General features: G+C 41.4%; 2 long non-coding RNA genes across 6 annotated transcripts in view; one reads left to right on the top strand and one right to left on the bottom strand.

Moving 5' to 3' along the window:
* Positions 1-27,169, bottom strand: part of LOC111751054 (uncharacterized) — a 38,084-nt gene that overhangs the window by 7,012 nt on the left and 3,903 nt on the right. The window contains exon 3 of one of the 2 annotated variants that reach the window (XR_010322112.1): positions 18,107-27,169. The exons of the other annotated variant lie outside the window; for it this stretch is intronic. This is a non-coding gene — a long non-coding RNA (uncharacterized LOC111751054). Of the gene's footprint in view, positions 1-18,106 lie in introns of those variants that run through there. 2 annotated transcript variants of the gene reach the window in all.
* On the top strand, positions 272-18,413 carry LOC111751053 (uncharacterized). 4 transcript variants are annotated; one of them, XR_010322110.1, is made up of 4 exons: positions 272-877; positions 11,040-11,211; positions 13,587-13,689; positions 14,263-18,413. It is a non-coding gene; the product is annotated as an uncharacterized LOC111751053 (long non-coding RNA). The 4 variants fall into 4 exon arrangements; XR_010322111.1 differs by having other exon boundaries at positions 272-889; XR_002786128.2 differs by lacking the exon at positions 11,040-11,211 and having other exon boundaries at positions 286-400; positions 624-877; positions 14,263-18,406.

Genomic DNA, 27,169 nt, shown 5'->3' with positions numbered 1-27,169 from the left:
AGTTGGCTGGACTTGCATATGAGGTAACCATTGACATTTCTCACACTTTCAAATTTACTCCTAAAGTAGAAGAGAGGAGGAAATACAACCAGACAGAGCTTGGAGCTAATTTTGGTGAGAGGACTTACAATGGGGCCTGTCCCATAGAAGGCCTCCTCCCCTAGACCACAGCAGGTGTGTGAGCTGGAGCCCAGCCAGGCCTGCTCACCAGCTGTGTGAGAAGGTAAAGCCCTCCTGTGGTTTTAATTCTGCGGCTGTTATTCAGGTACTGCTTATGGGTCGTCCTTTTTCACAACTTTTTTCACTGGGGCTGAGGGGAGGAGGGAGGCTGCTGTATTCTGTTTGTGTTTGTGTCTTTTCTTTTTTCTGTTGTTGGTAGAAGAATCACACTTGTCATATAGTAAGTAATTTTCCTCCTTCAACCTTAATTTACTTTCTCTGAGAAAGTGAAGTGTGTGTGTGAGAGGCTCTGGGAGAAGGGTGTGTGTGAGAGGCTCTGGGAGAAGGGTGAAGGAAAGATGGAGGAGCAGAATGTAGAGAGAGGCGGGGAGAGGGAGGGCTTCCTAACCCATGTTACATTGTGGAGACCTGTGGAGACTTACAACTATCAAAATTCTCCACAGCAGTGAAGGCAGAAGAAGAGATAGAGTGGAGCACTAGGCAGCACAGCACCTACGTGAGATTTAGAAAATTGTGCCTGTTCTGGGTGCAGCTTGCAGAGCTTGGCAAGTAGAGCACAGCCTGGGTTTCAGCCTCCACCGTCACCTCTACCAAGAGGGTTGTTCAGTGAACAGCTTTCACAACTGCGATCAGCAGTCTTGGTTGGGGGAAGCCTGGTCACAAATGCTGTGGAAGACGAGGACCCCCAAGGAACTGAGTAAGTGAAGAGGTAAAATTTGCCCTTAATTATGTACAATGTCTGATGGATGTAAACGTATAGTCCATTTGGAGGAAGAAAGGCAGTCTTACTCCTCAAGCATAGTTCTTCCCTTTCCCCATGAAGTTATCGGTCAAACCCTGCAAAAGCCAGCCTACTTCTCCTCCTCCTCTATCACTACACTTGGGCTGTGTCCCTGGCCCTTCCCTGCATTGATTCCTTTTGGTTCCACAGAAAGAGACCTCTTGGACTTCTGAGTGACGTTTCTACCCACAACTTTTCTTTTGCTCATATTCACCATCTCTTACAGGAAAACTCTGACGCCTTATTGTGCCCAAACCATCTTTTTTATCCCCTCCCCCACCCTTATCAAATGACACCTCTTTAAGAAAAACGGACAAAAAAATGACATGAGGGTGAGGGACACTAGAGTGGAATAAACCCTTTTTAAAAAAAAAAATTTTTTTTTTTCTTTACTCACACACAATGTTCTTGCTTTAATTCTTTTTTTTTTCCTTTGAGAGAATATCTAAAGCTTTCATCTGATTTTCAAAAGGGTCCATGACCCAAACATTTCAAGAGCTACTGCTCTAAAATGATTCATGAAATCTAAACAAAAAAGGCATAGAAAGTTCAGGGAGGGTTTATTAAATTTATTTTATCCCCCTGTCTGGTTTTCAGCAGGTTATCTCATTTCTTTTAGGCCCTGAGCAGAAGCATCATTGTTTATTATCCTACCTGGCTTGGATGGTCCCCAGAATCACATTACTCTAATTGCCAACTAGCAAGCACCCCATTCTTCAGTCCCTCGCTGTCCAAGCTACCCTCCATTATGTCACCAGAGTTGTAATCCTAAAGCATGTCTTTTATCCTATCCCCACCAAACTTGAGACTCCAAGTGGGGGTAAACTCTTCCATCATTTCACAACGTGGATGAACGTTTTAGAATATTATACTGAGCAAAATAAGTCAGTTGCACAAGAACAAATGTGGAGTAATCTCACTTATATGAAATAAGAAAATATATAGAAACTAAAAAGTATTAGTGGTTACAGTGGTGGAGGAAGGAGGAAGAGGGAGTTTTTGCTTAGGGGACATGGAGTTTATGTTTATAGTGGTAGAATCGTTTGGAAAAGGATAGCTATAATAGTTGCACAACATGAAAAATATAATCAGATTCACTGAATTATACCTGTAGAAATTGCTGAATTGGCTGATGTTTCTCTGTCTACATATTCACCACAATAAAATAAATAGTAGTTCTTTATGCCATTTTGTTAGGGGAGTAATAACAACACCCATCTCCATTAGGAGCCTGCGTTAACTTGAAGAAGGCAATCGATGCTACTGAACTGTATGTGTAGAAACGGTTGAGATGGTGTATGTTTTGTTGTGTATATTTTCACCACAATAAAAAAGAGCCTGTGCTAAAATAAACAATCAAACAAAAAAACTCCTCCATCACGTGGCCTGCTGATCTGTTTGACCTTATCTTACTCTGTTCTCCAGCCAGCTCTCCATGCCAGCCCGGCTGGTCAACTACCTACCCCTCATTACATTGGGTATCATGGCCATTTGTCCCCAGGCATAATGTCCTTGAGTCCCCTTTCTCCTTGGTCCTCCATATCCTACCCATTCTTTAAGACCAGCTCTTCCAAAGCAGAGTGCCCTGCCTCTGTGCTCCCATAGCACCCCATTTCTCCTACCAGGGCCCCCATCACAGTGTTATAATTGTGGACTTCCTTCTCTGTCTCTCCCACTGGTCTGTGAGTTGCTTCATGAGACCCGTGTCTTGTTCACTGGTGTCTGGCAGTGTTGCCAACGGTACCTGGAACACGTATGTACATGGTAAATGTTGAATACCTGAAGACTTCCCTGAAAATTACAGTTCATTTTGATCTTGTATTTCCTCAGAGTTCTGCTACATTTACTGTCTCCATCCGTGGCTGATGATCAGAATTGCTGTAAGAGTTCTTATAAAATACAAATTCTCAGAGCTCCATCCCAGTTGTAGTGAATCAGAATCTAGAGGGTGGAGCCCAGAATCTGTATTTTTACAATGTTCCCCCAGGGGATTCTGATAACATAATTTGCTTTATATTTGCAGTTTTCATATTGTTTGGTCTTGGGACCACGTAACAGTCCTAAAACGGATTGAGAAAACCAGAGAATTTTTGTCAATGTGGCTTGTAGCTATTAATATTAACCATATTAAAATTCCAACTGATACATCTTTTAAATTTGCATATTAACTAATTTAAAATAACAATTATAAGCCCACTAAGTGGTACCCTAAATGACATTTTTAAATAAAAAAATAACTATATTTTCCTAAACAACAAAAAATTTTGTTAGAAAAGTAGCATTGTTTTATATTTTTGCAAATCTCTTTAATGTCTACCAATAGAAGATAGCTGGATTCTCATATCTGCTTCGGCATTCAATTTGATGTAATTTACTGTTTAGGATACAATATATGTATTTCACATATATATGTAGTTAGAACAAAGAGAACTATTTTGATTGCCTTTTCATATAATTACGCATATCCTCTTTGATAGTCCTACAAAAATTGTAGTGGTAGTTTCTTGAGGGTTTGTTTTAATGTAGAATCTGCAACCCTATCAACAAACTTTTTGGACTTTCTACACTTATAAAGGATGAGAAAGAAATAGACAAGTAAGGTCTTAGTATTACTGTGAAAATAGTTTTGACCTCATGGACCCCTTAAAAGAATCTTAAGGAACCTCAGGGATTCCTGGACCACACTTTGAGAAGCACCTTTAGATTCCACAACATTCAGCACTTATATCTTGTTCTAAGATTGTTTTATATTCATTCATACAACAAATTATTTGTTGAGCGCAGTTACATGCCAGGAAATGCCCTAGTCACTGAGGTTCAAAAATGTAACCTTGATCCCATGACCAAATTGCATTAAGTGTTGCCTCTTGAGGCCCCAATTTCATTGGCATCCTTGGGAAAATTAGAAAAAGTCACCTTCTCTGAAGAGAGGGATCTCATGGGCACACACTTCTGCAAGCAGAGCCCTCTCCCTCAGATGGATATAACCCTGCCTTGGACAAACGGCTTGGTAAGAGGAACACGGGCAGAATTTCAACCACCATTCACCCCTGGGCTAAGCACCTTTATGCAGTGAACAACTTATGCAACTCTCCATGGTAGCTCTGTGTGTTTTTATATTTCTCTTCTTTTCTAAGCTGGTAAGCTGCAGAGCCAAATTGTGAACCCAAGCAATGAGACTCTAGAAGCGCCTGTGTCCTGAACCATTAAGTATGCAGCTTCTGATGCGTAGTGGAGGCCCAACAAATGATGAGGCTATGGGTTGTTGTTGTTCGCTGCTGTTGAGTTGACCCCAGATTCATGGCCACTCCATGTGTTACAGAGTAGAACTGCTCCACAGGTTTTTTTTTTTGGTCATTGTTATTGGTCATTGTATCAGTTCTGATTCACAATGACCCTATAAAGCAGTGTAGAACTGCCCCATAGGGTTTCAAGTCAATTCTGACTCACAGTGACCCTATAAGGCAATGTAGAATTGCCCCATGGGGATCCCTAGGCTGTAATCTATATGGGAGCAGATCTCCAGGTCTTTTCGCCCGAAGAGCAGCTGGTGGGTTCAAGCTGCCAACCTTTTGGTTAGCTGCTGAGCACCTAACCATTATGCCACCAGGGTTCCTTTCCACAGGGTTGGTTGTAATCTTTATGAAAGCAGTTTGTTGCTGGTTGGGTTTGAACCGCCTACGTTTAGGTTAGCAGCTGATTGAAAACCACTTGTGCCATAATATTACATCTTTTAGCATGGGATAGCAACTACTTATATTATCTCTGAAGGGTTTCTATATAGACTCAATAAACTTGGTGCTTCCTAAAGACAATTAAAAAAAAAATTACTTGAGAAGAACTGAACCCATTCCATAGAAAGACCTATACACAGTTAACAAAAGTATAAATATATTTTTGACAACTACAAAGAGTGCCAGTTATTTTGATGTTAACTTCCAAACTTTTATTATTGGAGTATTGATGAACTCCTTAGCCAAGTGACACAGTTATTATTACCTAGGTACTGACCCTGTGTTCAACTTACTGAATGCTACTGACAATTCAGGTAGAAGAGAATTGAGAATTGTCCACTGGATTTATCGACACAGAAATAACCTTATCAAGAGCAGCTTCAGCAGAACAATGGTGGCAAATGATAAACCAGAGTACGTTCACTAGAGAATTTTCTGTCTAGGTCTAGCTTAGATTTTAAAGAATGGGGACTTCATCAGCTGAATTTCTATAGATCTCTTTATTTTGTTTAGTTATATATAATTTTTTTTTTTTTTTTTTTGCTACTGCATGAATCTGTGCAAAGGTTAGAGATGCAATTCTCAACCAGTTCTGCAGACATCTTGGCTGCAGTTGCCTTCAAACAGGGGACACCCTTTTTGGTGCAAGGGGTAAGAATGTCTAGGGTGTGGTGGGCAAAACATAGCTTGGTTTCGAGGAGGTGTCTCTCCCTATTTAATCAAAGCTCACCCTGCAGACTTTCCTGCATCTTTGTGCCGAGCTCTATGAAAGCAAGCACCCCAGCAAATACAGAGTGCTAGACGATGACCGAGGGCCAAGGATGTGGTTGGGGTAGCAAAGAGAGAGATGGGGGGGGCCGAAGTTTTCAAAACTCCCCAAAACCACTTTAACAGAGCAGAATTTAAAGTTCTGTGAATGGCCATAAACAGCCACCTTTTTCTTGTGAGATCCGGAGTCCTGGATGATGCCCAGCTATCATTACTGAACAATTTGATCAAAGATTCTATAGCAGAATCTTGATCAAAAGGGGTAAAAATGTGGAACAGAACTTTAAATTCTCATGGAATCCAGACTTTCTGGAGCCATTGAGGTTGGAGGAACCCTTGAAATCATTGCCCTGAGATAATCTTTAATCCTTGCACCTTAAACCAAAAATACCTCCTGAAGTCTTCTTTAAACCAAACGATAGTTTAACTTAATTAATAACGAATGTCTGCCTTGTGCACTGTGCTCTTTTAAAGAACTATCTATATGGGAACAAGTTGATAACAGCACTCAAAAATTTAGATAGAAAGCTTGATCGCATTGAGTTTATGTCACTGGGTGAGGAACAATTCTGAAAAGAAAGGTGAAAATGATTGCACAACCTGAAGAATGTTACCAATGTCATTGAATTGTACATGTAGAAATTGTTGAACTAGTGTATGTTCTGCTGTGTATATTTTCAGCAATAATAAAATAAATTATTAAAAAAAGAAAGAAAGAAAAGCTCTGTGGATGGGATCAGGAGATAACTCATCAAAGCCTGGGCAAAGTCAGGCTGTACTGGGGCTCTGTGTGTGGCTTTGCCCTGACGCTCTGCTCTGCGTGCCACAGTGCCTTCAGTTATGAAAGGAGGGGGTTTATGATTGTGAAAGTCCCTTCTGGGGTTTGAGTTGATATCACATGACTGAAAGTGCCAGGGACTGAGAGTAACGTCTAAAAAACCTTTTTGGTTTTCTTTCTCAAATGCTTCAGGTAGGGAAGAATGTTCCAGACATGAAGTTTATTTTGGAACCCAATAGTGCATACAAAGTATAATAAGATGAAACTGCCTTTTCTTTCATTATGTTTCTAATATGTGTGCTCCGGCTTTTAAAAAATATTTAACATGCTTTCCTATGTTGCTTTATAAATTTATATCAAGGGCTTGTGGTGTATAGGTTTAAAGCCAGGTTTTGACATCATCAGATGGTTCTGAGTTTAAGTTCTTTCATGGCCACTGACTAACAGTGTGGCCACAGGCAAATGATGTGACTTCTCTGAGCCCCTTTTCTCAACTATGAAATGGGGATAATACAAATACCTTTCTATTGGAGTTTTTGTGAAGATTAAGTGAGATAAATTCATAAGAGCTTAGCATAGCGTCTGGCACATAGCAGGTATTCAATCGGTTAGCTGATATTGCCACTACCAGCACCAATTGTGAAGTAGGGAAGAGCAAAAAGAATTAATCCATTTTACAGATAAGGAAACCTGAGCCCACATACTACTGGCAAGATCTAGGAAGAGAACTGAGTCCCACCTAGTCATCAGTGAAGCTATCTTTATGCAGTCCTGTCCCCTCCATGATTAATATAGATCATGAAAGTCCCCACACCCAAGAAACCCATGTTTCTTTCTCTTTTGGAAGAATGTTGGGGTAGGTGGAGAGGGGTCTGCTCAGTGGTAGCATTTAAGGAAGAGGGAAACGGTCCTTTTCATATGCAACCCCAGGGTGACATGTTGAAAGTTGGGTGTGAATGTCCTATCAGATAATGTGGAGCCAGGGTTGTGAGTCCCAGGAGGACTGAGATTCTGCTCTTCCATAATTGGTAAGGATGGAACATTTGTTGATTTCCCGTGATTATAATCTGACCTGGAGCTAGAGGCCCTGGGATTTTGTTCTGTTCAGTTTTTAACCACAAGGAGGGATGAAATGTGAGTGTGAGAGTGGGACTGAGGGAAAGACCTTAACTGTAACCATGCAAATTGTAGATTTTAAGAAAACAAAAGTTTTTTTTTTTTACTTAATAGCTTGTTCTTATATCTACCAATAAAACATTCCAATGCTCTAAATTTATTGATAAATGCCAATAAAATAATATATTGTGATACCCTTTGAGTAATGCGCTACAAATACTTAACATTTTTATGATAATATGTTTTCATAATTTTCCGAATTTTAATATTGTAGTATACCCGTTAACAATTTTATTAAAATTTTATAAACTTGGGATAGCAACTGCTTATATTATCCTACACTGTCTTCCAGTTGTTTTCAATGTGCAGTTATATTTTTGTAGAATTGCAATTAATGCATATATGCCATTTTGTGTATCATTTTTTTCACTTAACATTATTTTCTAAACAAATTGCCATGTTTCCCCATGGTGGTGTTTATTCGCTTGAATGGATGTTGTGAATATCTCTGTGTTTTTGCCTTTGTATTATTTCTTTGGTATACCTTCAGAAGATGTTTGTACCATGATCAGAGGTATAACTCTTGTAAAAATTTATTTAATACTCAGCGAATTGACATTGTCTGAGTCTCTATCGAACCTTTGGCTATTTCTAAAATGATAATCTCATTTAAAATTAGCTTTGATTGCTACTAACTTTATGCAATGATACTAAGATTAGAAATAATTCTTACAGGGAAATGAGACTAAAGTAGCTTCACTGAGCATCTATCAGGGTTCTAGGTACTATGCATGGGTTTATAGTTACTAGGTGGTAAATCCGGGATTTAAATCCTGGCAACCTAAACCACTATGTTATTCTTTGAAATCTAACTGAATTCTTAAAGAATCCTCTGAGACATGTGTATTTAACCCCATTTTACAGAGAAAACTGAGGCCGAGAGGGATTAAATCAAGAGCTCAAACTGAGTTGCATACAGCGGTCAAGTGGGCATATGCGATTGGTGTAAGATTGTTTTTCCTCCACAAAGAAATATGCACTTTACCATTTGTTTGGAATACATAGCTATCTTGATCTCTTTTGGTAGACAAATCTTGATAGACAAGGATATAAGAACTCTTTGAGTTTCCTGTTAATCCAACTATGAGAAAAACAACACATCAAGGGATAATTAATGACAACTGTCACTGGGCTACAATGTTGGAGAGACAATAGAGAATGCCAGGAATAGTGGAAACTGCAAAATTCAGGCTTCACCTAAAAGGGCTGCTCAGCCTCAGCTAAGTATTGCCATGAGGGACCGAGGGCCCAACATGTTGTTGTTGCTGCTAGTTGCTGTTGAGCCGATTCTGACTCATGGTGACACAGTGTGTGCAGAGTACAACTAACTGCTCCACAGGGTTTTCAAGGCTGTGATCTTTCAGAAACAGATCACCAAGCCTTTATTTTCTGCTGTGCCATTAGATGGGTTTGAACCACCAACCTTTAGGTTATCAGTTAAGCACAAACTGTTTGCACTATCCAGGGACTTTATGGGCCCAACATAGCCGGCTTTATCAGTTATTGCTGCGTAACAAACCACCTCAAAACTCAGTGGCTTAAAACAATAAGCAAGTATTATTGTCCATGGGTCTATGGATCAGAGGGGTGGTTCTTCTAGTCTTAGGTGGATTCATGCATGTGTCTCTAGTCAGCTGGTGGGTTAACTGAGGTTTGGCTTTACTGATCTTGACTAGGCTTTTTCTCATGTCTTGGGCCTTGGTTTTGACAAAGAGACAACTTGTCTTTGTTTTATATGATCTCTTAGGTCCAGCAAGTTCTCCTCAGATATCCAAACACGAGAGCAGAAGCGTGCAAGGTCTCGTAAGTCCAGGCTCAGAACTGGCATGCTGTCATTTGTTACATTGTATTGGCTAAGGCAGGCCACAAGGCTAATTCAGAGACAAAAGGTAGAGAAATAGACCACAACTTTTTTTTTTTAATAATTTATTTTGTTGTTGTTCTTGAGAATATACACAGCAGAACATATACCAATTCAACAATTTCTACATGTACAATTCAGTGACATCGATTGTATTCTTCAGGTTGTGCAACCATTCTCACCCTCCTTTTCCCAATTGTTCCTTCCTCATTAACATAAACTCACTGCCCCTGTAAGTTTCCTATCTGATCTTTCAAGTTGCTGTTATCAATTTGGTCCCATGCAAATAGCTCTTAAAAAAAAGCACAATGCTTAAAGTAGACATTCTTTACTAGTTAAACTATCGTTTGGTTTTAAGACTTCAAGTTTAAGATTTAAAGACGATCTCAGGGCAATAATTTCAGGGGTTCATCCAACTTCCATGGCTCTAGAAAATCTGGATTCCATGAGAATTTGAAATTCTGTTCTGCATTTTTTCCCTTTTGATTCTTTTGATTCAAAATATTCAAAATTGGTCTCTGGGCATCATCCAGTTCTTCTGTTCTCATGGCAAAGGAGGCAGTTGTTCATGGAGACAACCAGACGTGCATTCTCTTTCCTCCTCCTATTCCTGATTTCCCTTCTTCCTTCAGGTGAATGGAGACCAATTGCTGTACTTTGGATGGCAGCTTGCAAACTTTTAGGACTTCAAACACTACACAACGAACTAGGAGGTAGAACAGAAACACTAAACATGGTATTAGGCCAATTAATTGGGATGTACCATGAAACCATGACCTTAAACCTCCAAACCAAGGAACCAAACCCTGTGAGGTGTTTGGTTGTACATAAGCAACCTCAGCCTATGTTCCTTCTTTTTTTCTCATTTTTACAGGTGTACAGCTACTTGACAGCAATTACATTAATTGGCTGAGCAACCCTACCCTTAATCAATATAATTTTTCCATCACTGTAAACTGAAATTCAGCATTCCGTAAGCAATAAGTCTCCCCTTTCCCCTTCCTTCCTACCACTGGTAACCGATAATAAACTTTGGTCCCTATACATTTGCCTATTCTTGTCTTTTTATAAAAGTGAAGTCATAAAATATTAGTCTTTTTGTGATTGACTTATTTCGCTCGGCCTAATGTCTTCAAGCTCCATCTATGTTGTAGCATGTATCAAGACTTCATTTCATTTTCTGGCTGAGCAGTATTCCGTTGTATGTATGTACCACATTTTGTTTACCCATTCATTCACTGATGGGCATTTAGGTTGTTTCCACCTTTTGGCTATTGGGACTAATGCTGCAATGAATATTGGTATAAATATGTCTGTTCGTGTTGCTGCTTTCAAGTCCTTTGCATATATTCCTGGCAGTGTAGACTTCAACTCTTAATTGGGTGGAACCATAAGGTAACATTGCAAAGGGTTTGGACAAGGAAGGTATGAAGAATTTAAGCCATTTAAAAAAAAAAAATTGTGGTGAAATATGCACAACAAAACCTTCAGCAATTCAATAATTTCCACATACAAATTCAGTGGTGTTGATACATTCTTCATGTTGTACAACCTCTAATGTTATCCCTTTCCAAGTTATTTTTCCCATGGATATGAACTCAATGTCCCCTAAACAAAACTATCCCTTTTCCCCTCCCTCCCACCCCTGGTAATCACTAATAATCTTTTATTTCTACGTATTTGCTTATTTCATACAAGTGCAATCAAACAGCATTTGCCATTTTGTGACAGACTTTTTTCACTGAGCATAATGTTTTCTAGGTTCATCTACGCTGTGGCACGCACCAAGACTTCATTTCTCTTTATGGTTGAGTAACGTTCCATTGTGTGTATATACCAAGTTTTGTTTATCCATTTGTCTGTCGATGGACATTTTGTTTTTTTCTATCTTTTGGCTATTGTGACAAGTGCTGCAATGGACATTGGTTTACAGGTAAGGCCATTTTTGCAATCAATCTACCATATCAAGTCTTCCAAGTTTTCAGGAGAAACCAGAAATCCAAATTTTTACCTGAAATCTCCCAAGTTTTAAATGTTGTCAACTTATTTATAAAATTGTAAGGGTTGGTGGACATCACCATGTGGACCAAACAGATCGTGTCTAAGCTGGATGTGGTTTGTGGTGGGTCACTGGTTTGCAACCTCTGAGTAAATAATTTTCTCAAGTTTATGCATCCTGTAACTGGCAGAGAAGGAGATTTGAACCTAGGTTTGTCTGGACTCTGGGTCCATATCCATTTGACACACTTTTACATGCCTTCTGTGTACAAGGTTTTGACAAAGAGTGATAAATAAAACACAATCTCTTCCTTCCCTCAATGGGTTTCTGGTTATAAGTGGGAGATGTATATGTAAATAAATATTTTATCCATGTGAGTAAATGTTATAAATACTCGTTAATGGGAAACATTTCCCATTCCTAATGCATTCAACTCCAGTTGCCGTCAACTCCAACTCATGGAGACCACATATGTGTCAGAGTAGAACTGTACTCCATATGGTTTCAATGGCTGATTTTTGGAAGTAGATCACCAGGCTGTTCTTCTGAGGTGCCTCTGTATGGACTTGAACCTCCAATCTTCTGGTTAGCACCTGAGAGCATTAACTACTTGCACCACGCAGGGACTCCTTCCTACAAAGGGATCTTGAATAATGACTCTGGGCCTCTCTCTGTCCTTTTACTCCTGCAGGTGGAGTAATTTATCTAACTGGTAAATTTGGGAAAAACAACTGGACATACTCAGAGCATGGTTTCCCCTGGGTGATGCAATTGGTTAAGTGCTCTGCTACCAGCGAAAGGTTGGCAGTTAAAACCCACCCAGACCTGGAGATCTGCTTCTGAAAGGTGATCTGCTTCCGAAAGGTCACAGTCTTGAAAACCCTATGGAGCACAGTATTACTCCAACACGCATGGTGTCGCCATTGGTTGAAATTGACTCAATGGCAACTAACAACATAACAACAACAATATTTAGCTTAGTTCCTTTTTTTTTAATTCCCTTGGGACCAGCCATGTTCTCTGCTTCTTATGCTGAAAGTCTTCCCAGAGCAGGTCCTCTGCGTTGGCCCTTTTCAGTTCTGACTGTAAATGGAGGGAAGTCCTCCTGGTTCTAAGGTTCAGGAAGCAAGCTCATGTAGCTCTCACACAAAGCTAGGTCCTCCCATCTAGCTTTACCAGCAATAAAGGGAACATCTTGACTTCTGGTTTTCTCTTCTATTTCTTGATTTGTTCAGAACCTTCTATTTATTGGGCCTCAACAATGCTCAGAGGTCCCAGCGGGCTATGACAAGGGCTTTATTTACAGGGCGTAGTGAGAGCCTGGCTGTTTATATCCTTCAACATTTTGCCTCCCAGAGCTCTTAACCTTGAGTTTGATTTTGCTTGGGTGGGTTCATAAGTCTCATGTTCAAGCAAAGGAAGCAGGTATGTTCTCGTTAAGTGCCATCGAGTCATTTCCAACTCGTAGCGACTCTAGGTACAATAGAACTAAATACTGCCTGGTCCTGAGCAATCCTGGCAATTGTTGCTATGTTTGTGCCCATTGTTGTAGCCACTGTGTCAATTTATCTCATTAAGGGTCTTCCTCTTTTTCACTGATCCTCTACTTTACCAAGCATAATACAATTCTCCAGGGTCTTACCATCACATCACAAACCTACCCATTATATTTAGGCATGTACTTCTCATTTTAGGAGTCTCTCTATGTATAATCAGGTCCCTGAGTGGCACAAATACTACTAACCTAACGAATGGTGGTTCAAACCCACCCACGGAAGAAAGGCCTGGTGATCTGTTTCAGTGAAGATTACAGCTAAGAAAATCCTTTGGAGCAGTTCTACTCTGTCACACATGGGATCACCATAAGCTGAAATCGATTTGACAGCAACGGGTTTGTTTGCTTTCCCCTAGATGTCATCTTTGATCCCTATGTTGGCTTCTTCTCCCGAGTCGCGGCACCTGTACATTCTTAAGCACATGTCTCACAGGAGGAAATGGGCTTGATCTCGAAGGACTCTTTAGTCTGCCTTCTGGGTCTCAGAATATCATGAGTTTAAGGGCACTGAGCACCCAGTATGTGCTGGGTGCTGGTCTGGGTGTTGGGGGAACTGCAGAATATGCAGCTGCATCCCTACCCTCAGGGAGGGAGAGCTGATGCTGAGAGCAAGAGGGAAGTAAGTGCTCTAGTTTTGCTAGGGCTGAGGGCCAAGAAAGCTTTAGTAAGAGGCTGAAAGGAAAACTTAATGAGCGGCCCTCTCATTTCTACTGGCATAGTTCTCGTTTCACAGTTTTCTTTCTTTTCCTGACAGTGCTCAGTGTCTGCTGTGTTGTGAACACAGCTTGAGGCGAACCACCCAACTCTACATGTTTTCCATCTGTCAGACGTGAGTGACAGATTGTCAGATTTTTCAGGTTGGTGAAGCCCATATTCCTTACTACCCACGGCTAGCAAGCTCACCCATTTGCTTTCTTTTCTTCCCTTTGTTTTTCTTCCCTCCCTACATGCTGCGGCCAAGATGAGTAGGAATTTAGTCAGTGAAAGGAATTTTATTTCTCTCTAGCAGTTTAACAAGATAAGCTTGAAAGAGAAGCCACATCAAAAAGGAGGCTGCTGCCCCCATTAGGTGTCTGCAGTGTGTATGAGTCAGTTGGAGCCTACGTTTCCATGAGGCATCTGTAGCAAGCTTAGAGGCAGTTAATATTTTCCATTCACAAAGGTAACTGTGACCATTTTACAGTATCTGTATAAGAGTCTCCATGATACAACATTACCCACATCACCTCACTGTTGACAAATCAATTCTGGGAGAAAGTAAACTTTCTTCTAACTGCCACTAAAAGTTTCGAGACCCATTCTTTGACAAGTAGACAATACCTAGGAAAGTGAAAGCCATGGAATCAGATGACCTGAGTTTAAAACTCTGAGTGATCTTGGGCAAGTTATTAACCTTGATAAATATATCAGTTTCCTTTTCTGTAACATAGGGATAATAATTTTACCCACCTCAGCCTGGAGCAACAGAGGAAGGGGAATCAGAAATAGGAGGAGAAAATGGAATGTGTGTCTAATTGCCTCCGTCAACAACTGCTTCCTTTGCCATGAGACCAGAAGAACTGGATGATACCCCGCTACCATTACTGAACATTTTAATCAAAGATACCGTAGAAGAATCCTGATCAAAAGGAGGAAACGCAAAACAGAATTTCATATGCTCATGAACTCCAGACTTCCTGGAGCCACGGAGCTTGGATGAACCCCTGAAACTATTGTCCTGAGATAATCTTTAAAACTTCAACCAAAAAAAGTATTATGCTCTTTAAAGAACTATCTATATGGGATTAAAGTGACAAGAGCAACTCGAAAGATTAGATAAGAACCTTAGGGGGCAGTGAGTTTATGTTAGTGGGGGAGGAACAACTCAGAGAAGGACGGTGAGAATGGATGCACAACTCAAAGAATGTATTCAATGTCACTGAATTGGCCATGTAGAGACTGTTGAATTGATGTATATTTTGATGTGTATATTCTCAACAACAACAACAAAAAAGAGTCTTAGGTCACATCTTTCTTGAATGTTAGAGTTCTACCGTATAGTAAAAGCATAATGGGACAACAACAACAACAAAACTGTGGAAATAAAGAATATTTTAAAATGTTGTAATAAAGAATATTTGTAAATAAAAACGTAGTGCCCACAATGCAATGACGAAGTTTAAATGGAGTAATATGCATGCAATACATTTAGCGTGTTGCTGGATCATACATTGTTGTTGTTGTTACTTGGTGTCTACACAACAGACACTGAGCTCTATGAGGGAAATGAAATAAACACCATGAAATGAAAACTTTGTCAGCAGAGATGAGAGGGCCACTCATTAGGTACAATAGAACAAGCATTGCCAGGTCCTGCACCACCTTTATGATTGTTGGTATGTTTGAGTCCTTGTGTTGGGCATCGTGTCAGTCCATCTCACAGAGTACCACCTCACCTTTACCAAACATGACGTTTTTCTTAGTGATTGGTCTCTCCTAATGACACGTTCAAAGTAGGGGAGCCACAGTCTCACCATCCTCCTAAGGAGCATTCTGGTTTCATTTCTTCTTGTTCAAAATTTTATGGATAGTTGGATCATACAGAGAGTCAGCATCTATCATTTCTGGTCCTCAGTCTTGCTGGTCACAGTGAAATAAAGGGGTGGGAAGACGCATCACTTGTCTAAAACAGATTGCCCACAGTGCACTTTGCCCCCAGGGCTTTGAAATGTTTTCCAACCCAGTAAAATCTTTGTGACTGGGCGAAAGCCTTAAATAAAGCAGGGCACAGAGCTGATGACATCTTCTCCCATCCTGGGGGTAGCAGGTGAAGGCAGGTGGGAACATTCTATATTCCAAATACTTCAGGCCAAAGTAAAGGCAGGAAAGAAATCATGAGAGGTTTCCTGAGGGTATGGGTCTGAGGTCAAATTGCTGGAGAAAGGGTGAAAAGGAGAGAAAACAAAGAGAGAGTGAAAACTGAAAAGGTTTAAACAAACCCTCAGCCTCTGCCCAATTCTCCATTTCTTTTCTCACCTCTTGAAATTGGGAGGAGCCCCTGGGTGGTGCCAACAGTTAACATGCTCTGTTGCCAACCAGAAGTTCGAGTCCACCCAGAGGTGCCTTGAAAGAAAAGTCTGGGAACCTACTTCTGAAAAATGAGCCATTGAAAACCGTGTGATGCACATTTCTACTCTGACACACATGGGGTTGCCATGAGTTGGAATCAACTCCAAGGCTATTGGTTTTGGTTTCTTGAAATTGCAAAGGAAACTCTGCCTGGCTGGTTGGGGCTGTTTTAGGACAGTGAACACTACAAACACCTGAGCCCTTGTTTAGATCCTTATCTACTTTGGGGAGAGAATTTTACAGCTAAAATCAACGGTAGATTAGAAAGGCCGGCCCAGGAGCACCCAGACGTGCTCATCAGAGCTTCTGCCCTCACAAAAAGACACGGAGTCCCTGAGGGCTGGCTGCATGGGCCTGCCCTGCAGGGCAGCTTTTAGCACCTCAGGGAGCTGGGAGGAGGAGGGACGCAGCAGCACTTGGAGATGACTGAACACCTCTCCTGCTTACACTGATTTGGGATGATTTTCACTGTTGGACTCTTTACTACAAGCCCTGGGAGTGGGTTGCCATGGTTATGCCAGTTTTAACAGGAAGTTAGGGTCAAGTGGCTTCCCCAGGCCATGCGGCTTTTAGCTGCCGCATTTTGGAGTCTAACTTCTCCTTGGAAAGCCTGCTTTGCTGGGGGAAGGATCGTGTGGAGAGGAGGGTGAATTCAATTTGAAATAATTTATGCTTTATCCATAGACAGGAGATAGAAAATGGTGGTGGGTAAGTGTAAGGGGGTTTGGAGTCAGATAGCTTTGTCATGTACCACCTATGTGACTCTAAGCAAATTACCTAACCCTTCTGAGAAACGGGAGCCCAACTGTATGCACTCCATAGGAGAGCCATGAGGGTTAAGTGAAGTGATGTGTGACCCATGGAAAGCTCCAGGGTGTGTTGGTTTACCAGGTCCTTCCGTGAACATTATCTCAAGGGCTTGCAGAATAGCCCTGGGAAGCTGGTGTTAATGCCACCCTATTTTTACAGAGGGGACCAAGGCAGGAATTCAAGGGCTTCCTATGTTGGCCTTCAAAGGCGTGCCTGTGTCTCTAACCTTATCCCACCACACTGTGCAGTAGCCAGACCAGCCTCTGTGCCTGGTCCATGCCATGCCCAGCCCTGCCTCAGGGCCTTTGCTCTTACTGTCTGTCCCCTCCTGTTGGGACACTCTTCCCTGACTTTTCATGAGACCAGCTCCTTTTCTTTCTTTAGATTTCAGCTGGGGTCACCTTCTCGGGGGGACTTTTTGTCTTCTAGTTACCCTCATTACCCATTGCTGTTGTTAGTTGCCGCCAAATTGATTCTGACTCATAGCGACCTTATGTGTGCAGAGTAGAACTACTCCATAGGGTTTTCCAGGCTGCCACCTTTTGGAAGTAGATCGTCAGGCCTTACTTTCTAGGCACGTCAGAGTAAGTTCGAACCGCCAACCTTTCAGTTAGTAGTCCAGCGCTTAACCATTTGGGCCTCCCAGGGACTCCTTGCTACTAGTTAATCTCTATCATCTCACTTTATTTTCATTAAACAACTCATTCTAATATGAGATTAACTTGTTTATCGTCTTTGAACAACTCATTGCAATCTGAAATTACTGGGCTTATCAGTCTTCCCACCATTAGCACATAAGTTCCTGTGTCAATCTGGTTTCCTTCTGTGTCCTCCTACATTTAACCTTAAACTGGAGACCCTCTGGAATCTGTGGGTAGAATTAAGGCTCTATGAATCTGGAAAGGAAAAAAAATTGCATCTTTATTTTCACTAACCCCGTAACTGAAGCTTAGTATTTCCTTCCATTATGACTGTAGGCAACAAACCACGGTAGTATCAACTGTACTTGAGGCTGTCACACACCACAGTTTTGCAGATATCTTGAAATATATGCTGATCACTAATATGATGTACAGTATTTAGATTCACTGCTGGATCTTGCTATTTAATGCAATAATAAAGAAACACCTGTGTTACCACCCACCACCCATCTGTCAGTTTGTCATATGGTTGTGACTTGCATGTTGCTATGATGCTGGAAGCTATGCCACAGGTATTTCAAATAGCAGTAGGGCCACCCATAGTGGGCAGGTTTCAGAGAAGCTTCTAGACTAAGACTAGGAAGAAAAGCCTGCTAATCTGCTTCTGAAACTTAGCCAATGACAACCTTATGGATCACAACAGCATATTGTTCAATATGGTACTAGAAGGTGACATAGGACCTGGCAACGTTTCCTTCTGTTAAGCACAAGGTCACCGTGAGTCGGAGCTGACTCTACAGCAACTAATAAAAACAACTTCACAAATAAAAAAATATTTTTATATATTCAATATATTTTATAATTCCATGTATTTATTTTATACATTTGAGAAGCATTAGCCTGAATCCATAGGTTTGACCAGATTGCCAATAGAGTTCTTGGCACAAAAAAGGTTAACTATCTCTGTGGCCTACAACAGTGCTTGACACATAATAACCAAAAAACCAAACCCGTTGATGTCAATTCCGACTCATAGTGACTCTATGGGACAGCGTAGAACTGCCCCATAGAGTTTCCAAGGAGTTCCTGGGGGATCTGAACAGCCAAACTTTTGGTTAGTAGCTGTAGCACTTAACCACTACACCACCAGGATTTCCTTAGCACATAATAGGAGCTTGATAAAAAATTGTTCTCAAATAAGAGTTACCTGGATGAAGGGATGTAGAGCAGGAAAAACTGTCCTTGATAGAGGAAGCAGCATTTAAAGGCTAGAAGCTCTGGTCTAGAAACAGAAAAACTGCCTAGTGTGGTCGGAGCTGAGAGAGCCAGGGAGAGTGTTGCAAGCTGAAGTTAAGCAGGTAGTCTGGTTGGACTTTACCCCAGGGGTAGTGGGAAGCCAGGTGAAGGTATGAAGCAGAGACAGGCATGATTACATTTCTGTTTTAAAAAATCTCTGGCTGCAGAGAAGAGAAAGAAATGAAGGGGGAAAGTGTGGACACCAATTTAGAGGCTATTGTGGGTGACGTGACGTAGGTTGGTGGCAGTGGAGGTGGGAAGAAGTGGATAGAGTTGAGAGTAATTTAGGAGATGAAATAGGCGTCCTTAAGGACTAATTGATATGGGAGGAAGGAAAGACAGGAAGCATAGGATGGCTATGGCTTTCTTGCTTGAGTTCCTTAGTGGACGGTAAGTTGTTTACTTAGAAAGGGAACACAAAGGGAAGATGGAGAGAACAATAGGGCAGGCCTCTGGGCAGCCTGAACCTTGAGGTAGAAGTGTAATTATTTTGTTCTCTGGATCTGCTAAAGTGCCTGGGGATTCAAATCATGGCAGGAGGCCCAGGTTTTAGTTCTAGTTCTGCCCCTAGCTTGCTGCCTTGGACACCTTTCCCAACTTCTCTGTTTTCTCCTGTGAACAATGAGCTACTGATACTTGCCCTGCACACCTCGCATGCTGGAGTGACACCCTTCTCTCTACCCCACATTCCTCAGGTCAAGAAAGAAACATGAGAGTGTACGACTTTGCAAAAGAAGTCTCAACGCTTGTGATTTTCCTCTAAGCCTTGAAAAAATGGTTTGGATTTCGTATTAATATTGTTATGGAATTTATGAATGTTATTGTTAATAATAGAGGTTAATCTTTATGTGATTCCACAGTATATGTCAGGCACTGTGCTAAGTGTTTTATGTACATTGCTATTGTTGGTTACAGTTGAGTTGGCACTGAATCATGATGACTCCATGTGAAGAAGAACGAAGCCATTGCCTGGTCCTGCACCATGATGTACATTATTCCATTTAATTTTGAGCACAAAATGTAGAGTGATCTCAGACAACACCGTGAGGTTGATATTGTTATTATTATATTCAATTTACTGATTAGGAAACTGAGGCTTAGAGTTTAAGTAACTTCTCCAAAGTGACACAGTTTTAAGTGGTAGAGTAGAAATTGGAACTCATACAGTCTGCCTTTAGAATCTGCAGTCTTAACCACTACATATTCCTGCCTTCTTGGGTTAATTGCTCTGTGTTTGGTCTAGGTGTCCATTGAGGTCATCCTGCACCCTTTGACCTAGATTGAATTGGATCATCCCTCCATTCCATGTTTTGTATGCGGTCCCCTTCCTGTGATTTCTGTGAATTCAGGTGTACTCACATTGTCATTGTAATCTTTGGCTCAGAGCTCCTGCTTCCATGGAATTACTTTAGCTTATAGACCGTCTAGCACGTGTTCTTCTTGGTCTGTACTCTGTCAGCCCAGCTACGGGACCCAGTTATTTTCCTTGATTTCTACCAAACCCCTTACTTGCACAAAGCCTTTATGCTTGTAACAGATCTTGCCCAAAGTCAAAAGGATGAGAGTTTACAACAGAGAAGATAAAATTTTTTTTTTAATTGAATAATAGTTATCTATTTTTTAAAAACCCCGCAGTGATTTCTGCCACTGTATTTGTTAAGATTTAGGCTAAGGTGCTGGAACAAAAAGACCTTTCCCCGCACTGTTGTTGTTAGGTACTGTCACTCACAGTGATTAGAGTAGAATTGTCCCATTAAGTTTTCTAGACTGTAATCTTTATGGAAGCAGGTTGCCAGGTCTTTCTCCCATGGAGCTGCTGAGTGGGCTCGAACCACCAACAACTGTTCAGTTAGCAGCTGAGGGCTTTAACCTTCCCCAGACTACCCAGACAAACTACTATGGCTTTATTTCTCTCTTCCAGTCCAGAGTATGAGGCTGCTCTGCTCCACACAATCACTCGGGAACCACAGTCCCTTTTATTTTGTCATCCCCTGGGAGCTGTCCTCATCTGCATGATCAAAGCTGGATCAAACCACATTCACCAACAGCCCATGGGAAGAGAAGAAGAGACAGGGAATAGAGGCCAAGGATTTCCTACAAAGGAAGCAGGTACATACACTACTTCTGTTCTCATTCTATTGGCAAGAACATAGTCACATGATCACACCAGCTGGAATGGAGCCTGGGAAATGTAGTCTCTAACAGGGCAGTCATGTGCCAAGCTAGAACTCTATTACTGTGCAAGAAAAGGAGACAGCTTTTGGTGGGACAACTAGAAGTCTCTGCATTAGCCAACCTGGGTTTCAGCTTACTGCCCATTACTTAATCTTGTGCTTTTTTTCTACTTCTACTCTCTTTTTATCTCAACTCTCTCCTTCTGCCCCCCATGCTTGTTTATTTCTAAAGCAGAACAGTTTAATCTCTCATTTTTTTCTCTCTCCTATTCTCCCTTGTCTCAGGGTCTACTTTCCATTCCAAATGACCTATAAAGCTATTGTCCTGAGCAAAGACAGTTCACACTCAGAGAGAAAGCCTGGCACCAGTGTTCACATGTTTTTTCCAACCTTGCTATATGGTAAAAATAAAGCAAGATATCATTTTAAGACACTTTCTCCAAAAACACGGAGTTTAAGCTTTGAAGAAACCCATTGGTGTACAATGTAGTCATCACAAATCATAAGAGACTTAACAAACCCTCAAGAAACACAGGCTGCTCATTGCTTAAAATGAAATAATTTCACACTACAGCAGAGTGTAAAATCTGGACTCTCAAGAAAAAGTTTGAGAAGGGGCAGCTGTTTCCCTTATTACTTGAAAAGTAGAAAGACCTTCTTGAAAGAGTCCCACATCCTTCCTCCTCACCATCGTAAGACCACTTGCCTCAGTTCAAGAGAAGCAGGGCAAAACCATCCAAGCATTTAAAGATTCTGCTAGGAGGGGCATATGTCACATCTGATTGCATTTCATTTGTTAAAGTAAGTTAGGTGTTGTTAGGTGTCATCGAGTTGGTTTCAACTCATAGCAACCGTGTGCACAGGAGAATGAAACAATTCCCCTTCCTGTGCCATCTCCACAATTGTTGCTACTTTAGAACCCATTGTTGCAGCCATGGTGTCAGTCTATCTCACTGAGGGTCTTCCTCTTTTTCGGTGACCCTCCACTTTACCAATCATGATGCCCTTCTCCAGGGATTGGCCCTTTCTAATAACACGTCCAAAGTCTGCAAGACAAAGTCTCGATATTCTTGCTTCTAAGGAGCATTCTGGTTGTACTTCTTCCAAGACAGATTTGTTTGTTCTTCTGGCAGTCCATGGTATAGTCAATATTCTTTGTCAATGCCACAATTCAAATGCTTCAATTCTTCAGTCTTCCTTTTTCATTGCCCAGCTGTCACATGCATATGAGGCGATTGAAAAGGCCATGACTTGGGTCAGCCACACATAACCCTACATACGCCAACCTAATTTTGTTTATTTTATCTCTTGGGTTCCTACATATGATCTTTGGTTTGAAGAAAGGATTCTGTGGGGGAAAGAAGTTTGAAGAGTACTCTTTTGGTAAAACCAATTGCTTGTGGTTTATTGTAGCTACTGTGTCATTTCACACTTCTGTTCCTTTACCAAAACCAATTGCTCATGGTTTACTGTAGATACCACGTCATTTTGCACTTCTGTTCCTGCCTCCAGGAATGCCCTTCTTTCTATGCCTGGGATTAGCTCATCCGTCTAGCTTAAGCTCAAGAACTCCACTTCAAAGAAACTGATCTGAACCCCAGGGTAGTCAAATGTGCTTTGCATGTGTTCCCACTGAGCCCTGCATGTATTACTATACTGGAATTTTCTGTATTAAATTGAAAGATGACATGCTTACGAATGTACTTTCCCCATTAAGTAGTAAGCTGATGACAGAGCCTTTCTTTATTCCCTCAGCACCTGGAGTAGTGCTCTGGCATGTAGTGAGAGCTCAAAACTGTTGTGGGTGACAGTGTATGACAAGATGGAATTGGTCATCTGGAAAAAGCACCCATCTTCCTACGTCTACCATGAGCCTCACCACTTTCAAGAAGCCTACTATGACTGCTGCAGTCCTCGTGGTCTCTCTCTAATGAACTTCTACATCTTGCATCTGTACCACATGGCTAAACATTAATTCATCCTCTGTGTCCATCTTCATAGACCTAAAAACTCCTCTGATTAAGTCAACTTACGAAAAATTGAAACACTAAAAAATAAATTAAAAACATTGGAAAAGTTATCCATACTTCTACCATCTTTGCAATAACCATTTCAATTTTTTTAGGTATCCCTTACAGTCAATTTTGAAAAAAAATTTTTTTAGTTAATGAAATACAAGGTCATTATAGGATGTTTTAAAAATATAGAAGAAGATAAAGAAGAAAACAGAAAGCATCCATAATCCTACCACCCAGAGATAACTGTGGACTCTGGTGTAATTTCTCCCAGTTTTTCTTTGATGTGTGTACGTATATGTTTAGATTATTAATAACATCACACTCTATTCTAGTGCTCCAAGTATTATTCTAAGCTCATTTACTTTCAACAATCCCATGTGGAAAGTATTATCCTCATTTTAGAGATGAGAAAATTAAAACAAAGAGAGGTTAAGTAATTTAAGACACACAGTTGATAAGAAGTAGAGTCTTGTGTGTATGTGTATTTGCATGTGTCTGTCCCTGGGCGGTGCAAACGGTTAATGTGTTTGGCTATTAACTGAAAGGTAGGAAGTTCAAGTTCACCCAGAGGTGCTTTAGGAGAAAGGGCTGGCAACCCACTTCCAAAAAAACAACCATCGAAAACCCTATAGAACACAGTTCTACTCTGATACATATAGAATTGCCATGAGTTGAAATCAACTCAATGGCAACTGGTATTGGTATACATATTAATGTCTATATACCCAGATCAGAAAACCCTGGGGTTCCAGGCGCTCCTTGGAAACTCTATCAGGCAGTTCTACTCTGTCCTATAGGGTCGCCATGAGTCAGAATTGACTAGACGGCAGTGGGTGGATACCCAGATCAAACCTGTTGCCATGGAGTTGATTCTGACTCATGCCGTGCTACGCTATTTCCATTGCTGTCAAGTTGACTCCGACTCATAGTGACCCGATAGGACAGAGTAGAACTGCCCTATAGAGCTTCCAAGGAGTGTCTGGTGGATTTGAACTGACTGTTTGGTTAGCAGCCTAACAGCTAACCACTGTACCACCAGGGTTTCCAATGTCTATATAGATACCCAATTTTTTTTCACAGCTGGAATTTTTAGACCTGTAAGTGTTGATGAGGACAAAGTTAGCTCCTAGAAAACACTTGACAGTGGCTAAAGGTTTACAGGCAACCTCTGCAATATTATTTCACTGCCCAGCATGCTGAAGTGGCCCAGATGTCTTAGCTTTCTAGTGCTGCCATAACAAAATACCACGAGTATATGGCTTTAAATATATGGCTTTAAATAACAAAAATGTATTGTCTCACAGTTCTGGGGGCTAGGAGTCCATATCAGGTTATTGGCTCTAGGGGAGGGTTTTTTCTTGTCATCTGGATGTTCCTTGGCTTGTACATGGTTCCTCACACAATCTCTTTTCTCTGTATATGTCTTTGTATGCCTGCTCTGCTCTCTTTTTTTTATATTTTTAAGACATCATTAAGAAGAGGTTAGGCGTAGGACTCATCCTATTCTGGTATGGCCTTAATAACCAAACAGAAGAAAATCCGTATTCCCAAACAGGGTTACATTCACAGGTACAGGGATTAGGACATTAACATCTTTTGGAGGACATGATTCAACCCATAACTACAGGTATTGATGTTCTGCTTCTCTATTGCCACCTCTCCTGCTTCAAAAACAACTTCAAGGATCCATTCATTCTAAAGCTTCCCAATTTTTAATGGCTTAGGGAGCTAAAGAATACGTTCCAAGCTTATTCCACCAAAAGACTGTTTAATTGCTTTTCCCTCAGGAGAACATATAAAGTGACTAATGTTTCCAGCCCTTATGACATGGTTATTTTGAAATGAATTAATAAAAATGATTACTGTGGATCATAAAAATATTTGATGAGTATCTAATAAAAATAATTGTTATCCTCCACGAAAACTAATAGTTTCTAAGAAATAAAAATCAAGAGTAACATGAAACTCATGGTAGTTAACAGCGACCCACAGGCAGAGCTTTGTAAAATCTCTTTTAGTATTCCAGTTATTTACTGCAGTCTAATGAACCACCCTAAACTTGGCAGCATGTCATGAATTATGTCCACCTAAAATGTGTGTAACAATTTGGCTGGGTCCTGATTCCCAGTATTGTGTGGTTGTCCTCCATTTTGAGATCGTAATTTTATGTTAAAGAGGATTAGGGTGGGATTGTAACACCCTTACTAAGGTCACATCCCTGGTCCAATGTAAAGGGAGTTTCCCTGGGACTGGCCTGCACCACCTTTTATCTTACAAGGCATAACAGGAAAGAGAAGCATGCAGAGAGTGGGGGACCTCGTACCACCAAGAAAGCAGTGCTGGGACAGAGTGCGTCCTTTGGACCCAGGGTCACTGTGGAGAGAAGCTCTTAGCCTGGAGGAAGATTGATGGAAGGCTGACAGAGAAAAAACCTTCCCCTGGAGCTGAGGCCCTGAATTTGGAGTTTTAGTCTACTTTACTGTGAAGAAATAAATTTTTCTTTGTTAAAACCATCCACTTGAGGTATTTCTGTTATAGCAGCACTAGGTGACTAAGACACAGCATAAACACAGCAATCATTTATTGATGACTGGGCTCATGGAGGGTTCTCATTTGAGGTCCTTCATGAGATTGCAGTCAGATAACAATGTAATGACTGGGGCTGATGCCATCTCAAAGGCTTCCCTGCTCAACTATTAGGCAGTGGTGCTGGTTGACTAGGGCCTTAATTGGGGCCGAGGACTGGAATATCTATGTTTGGCCTCTCCATTGTCACCTGGCCTTCCTCACACCATGGCAGTTAGGTTTGAAGCACAAGTCCTCCAGGTTAACACACTTTTATAACCTAGCCTTGGAGGTCACAGTGTTCTATCTGCTGAATTCTATTCATTAGAAATTATTTACTAAGTCTAGACCATATTCAAGGGTAGGGCAATTAGATTCCCAACCCTTGATGACAGTGTCAAAGAATATGCAAACATGTTTGACAACTACCATATTAGAATTTCTTCCAACTAAGAAGCAAAAGTCAAGAGTAACATGAAACTCATGTAGCTAACAGTGGACCCACAGGCAGAGCTTTGTAAAATCTCTTTTAGTATTCCAGTTATTTACTGCAGTCTAATGAACCACCCTAAACTTGGCAGCATGTCATAAATTATGTCCCCCCAAAATATGTGTATCAGTTTGGCTGGGCCCTGATTCCCAGTATTGTGTGGTTGTCCTCCATTTTGTGATTGTAATTTAATGTTAAAGAGGATTAGGGTGGGGTTGTAACACCCTTACTAAGGTCCAATGTAAAGGAATGGCCATTCCTCAGTCCGCTCCTCACAGTGTTCTCATTCTGTGAAATGTCCTGGGGCACTATAAAAATGGTGTGGAGTCAGACCTCCTTGTCTAACTTCAGGGAGAGGAGAGAGAATCAAGATCAACATCAGCCCAAGGCTGATTCCTGTGAGGTGGAGGTCAGACATGCCTTGTCTCTCCAAACTTTCTGACACCAGCTGTCCCTCCCACAACACTCTCTACTTCTCAGCTGGGTTCAATAATTCAACAATTCATTGCAATGGCCACATAGAACTCACAGACCATACTACTGTGGGATTTATTAGGTTACAACTTAGGATCAGGACCAGGAACAGGAAGCACGTAAACAAAGTCTGAAAGTCTCCCCTGAAGTGAAGAGCACATCCCTCCCTTCTTCAGTGCACAACAGCTCTCTCTCAGCTATTCTTGGCTGTGCAAGCAAGCAGCCCCTTCTCTCTGCTGTGCATGCCCGCTCTCAGCCATGCAGGCCTCCTCTCAAGCCCCTGAGGACAGGCTTCTCTGGGCTCCCTGAGGACAAGCCTCCTCTTGGCCCCCCTCCCCCCCAGGACAGGCTCCTCTTGGCCCTGACCTCTGCCCTGCTTGGGCAAGTGTTACAACTCTTTTTTTAGCTCCACCAATAAGTGCCTGGAGGCACCCCACTCTGCAAGGAAGCTTCCTGCCTGAAGATGCTCAGCTCTCTTGCTCCTTGGGTCAGCACACGCCACTGTAGCCTCCTTATTCTGTGGGCCAGGAAGCCCGCTGTGCTGTCTTATGTCGGTCTCCTGGTTCTGCTGCTGCCATTTCTCTGCCGCTGGACTCTGCTGTGCTTGCTGCTGTCTCTGGTGTTACAGCTCTCTCTGTCTTCTGGGCCTAGGATATTCTCAGTGCAGAAACCCTGGGTCCAAAGAATGTGCTCTACTCCTAGCTCTTCTTCTTGATGGCAGTGAGGTTCCCCTCCAACCTCTGGATTGGCTCCTTTTAAGC

The sequence above is a fragment of the Loxodonta africana genome, chromosome 5, assembly GCF_030014295.1.
Source record: "Loxodonta africana isolate mLoxAfr1 chromosome 5, mLoxAfr1.hap2, whole genome shotgun sequence".
NCBI classification, from domain to species: Eukaryota; Metazoa; Chordata; class Mammalia; order Proboscidea; family Elephantidae; genus Loxodonta; species Loxodonta africana.
The sequence above is the reverse complement of the archived record's forward strand: the minus strand, read 5'-3'. Positions and strand labels throughout refer to the sequence as shown.